Raw genomic sequence first — 2,500 nt, 5'->3', positions numbered from 1 at the left:
CCTTTTATCCACGAAGGGTTAGTAAAGTAAGTGCTAGTCAGGTGCTGAAGATAGTTTAATTAGCTGTTCACCCCTCACAAAATTTGCGGCATTGTGCCAATATTGGGACTAATTCTTATTTCAAGAGAAATCATTCTAGAGGAATGGCTGAAACAGGAGAGTGCCAGACAAAACTCCTTTCAGCTTTTAACTGAGTTCGATTCCTTCTAAAGTTGATGAAATAGGTACTGGAAGTTGATTCAGTTGTCCATGTTCTTCCATATATATTTGCGCCAATATTTAAAATTATCCTCATACTCACCATTAACATTACTATTATTGTTGTTGTTGTTAATCTAAATTCCTTGTGTGCGGTGGCACATAAGAGAACCATCCAAACGTGGCCATTGCCAGCGCCGCCCCGACTGGCTTCCGTGCCGGTGGCACGTAGAAAGCACCATCCGATCGTGGCCGTTTGCCAGCCTCGTCTGGCACGTAAAAAGCATCCACTACACTCATGGAGTGGTTGGCGTTAGGAAGGCCATCCAGCTGTAGAAACATTGCCAGATCAGACTGGGCCTGGTGCAGCCTTCTGGCTTCCCAGACCCCAGTTACACCATCCAACCCATGCCAGCATAGAAAGCGGATGCTAAACGATGATGATGATGATGATGATATTTAGTTACATCTCTTTATGTTTTGCGTTTGAATCCTTTTGCGTCAACCTTGCCGCGTTTCATCCCTCCAGTGTTGATAAAATAAGTACCAGTAACATGTTGGGTTGGTTAAATCGATTATACCCTTCTCTGAAACCATGTGGCCTTGTGCCAATGTTAGAAAATCATAATTATTTTTCATCATTGACACCAATGGCAGAAAGAGAAAAAGAATGTTTGTTAACTATTTTTGTAAGCATTGTATTTAGCTTTGTAAGAATGAAAAAGAGAAAATAATTTGAGTTTGTATATGTTGCTAGTTTCTATAGAAAATTTTTCAATCAAGAAAATAAAAGTAACACTAACAATAACATTCCAAATAATAATAATAATAATAATAATAATAATAATAATAATAATAATAATAACCACCACCATGATAATCAAGCAACAGAATATCAATTAAAAACAAATTAATGTTATTTTGTATGTATAACTATATATTTCTACATGTGACGATAACTTTTTTGAAGCAATTAATTTTATCTCGCTTAATTTCTTTTGATATATAATCATTATGGTGATATAAACCATGTGTTTTAGTGCTTATAATATTTGTTATCTGGTGAATTAACCAAATGAATAAATAAATTTTGGAACCTTCTACCTCTAAGATTTTGTTCTGTTGTTTTTTTATTTCTTTTAAAGTTTACTTCTTGTGTGGAAAATATTTCAAAGTTTTTTTGGGTTTTTTCCAATGTATTACTTGTATGTCAGAGCTTATCCCACTTTTGAGGGTATAAACCTTCAACTACCTGAGGATAGGATGCCAATCTATTAGAGTTTTACCAACCAGAAAAATTATGCTCAGCATGAGACGCTACCAAAACACATTTAACATGGCTATCACTGTTCAAAGTAGTAAATTGTTCCACTTCATGGTTTACTATTTACAGCTGAGTGCAGGCAGCTGTTGAGAGCTAAATATGTTTGCCAGGGACACATTGTAATACACCATAGGCAGGGTACAAAATATTAACCCTGTTATTAATAGATCAGCAAATTAGTTACTAAGCCAATTGCAACTTTGAATCTTATTAAATCATTTTAATTATAATTTCTTAACTTGTTTAAAAACAATGCTTTATTTCAATGTCCTCTTTTATTCTTTGGTTAAGGTAGATTCATATCTGAATTAATACCTTCAAATTATCAGTGAACTATGGCACATCATGTTCAGCAATCAATAAAAAAAAACATACAACAATAAATATTTAACAACCACATATTCAACAAGCTACATGCATAAGTCAGAACTGAAGACAACTTACTCTTGCATGAAAATGTTCTATCTGCAACAGGGATACAAGCTGACGATCACTGTAAACCTGGACCTTACAGATTTACACTATGCCATAGAATATGTACATGGAATTAACCTCTATGTAGATGAATTTATTAAGCATCTGAAAAGAAAAGATGAATTGAAGTTGAAGTTAAATAATGACTAATATCTCAAAATCTATAGACTAATCTTACTTCCTTTCACTTTAACTACAGCCTTCTGCTAGCATGGTTGGTTGTATACATACTATCGGTGCATTGTTTTACAGGCTTTCACTAACCCTTTCTTGAAGTTAAATTTTATTTATTTCTATTCACCAGTTCAGGAATCCTGAAAAGACAATGGCCATTGAAGCTCCTCTCCAGATTAATAAATATAAAATATTTGCACAACTTTAACCCTTTCGATACCAACCTGGCTGAAACCGCCTCTGGCTCTGTAGTACAAATGTCTTGTTCTCAGAAGTTTCGAATTAAAATTTCCCACCAAACCCTAGTCAAAATTTATGTTCCTAACACTA

General features: G+C 34.3%; 1 long non-coding RNA gene across 2 annotated transcripts in view; it reads right to left on the bottom strand.

Moving 5' to 3' along the window:
- The window catches only part of LOC115211590, an 8,662-nt gene that overhangs the window by 5,195 nt on the left and 967 nt on the right, over window positions 1-2,500 (bottom strand). Inside the window, exons 2-3 of one of the 2 annotated variants that reach the window (XR_004999390.1) lie at window positions 1,967-2,101; window positions 1,389-1,450 (exon numbers count right to left, since the gene is read on the bottom strand). This is a non-coding gene — a long non-coding RNA (uncharacterized LOC115211590). Of the gene's footprint in view, window positions 1-1,388; window positions 1,451-1,966; window positions 2,102-2,500 lie in introns of those variants that run through there. The other variant, XR_003881670.2, reaches the window with a different exon arrangement.

This window comes from Octopus sinensis, linkage group LG5, assembly GCF_006345805.1.
Source record: "Octopus sinensis linkage group LG5, ASM634580v1, whole genome shotgun sequence".
Classification (NCBI taxonomy): domain Eukaryota; kingdom Metazoa; phylum Mollusca; class Cephalopoda; order Octopoda; family Octopodidae; genus Octopus; species Octopus sinensis.
This window is presented reverse-complemented; position numbering and strand designations above follow the sequence as displayed.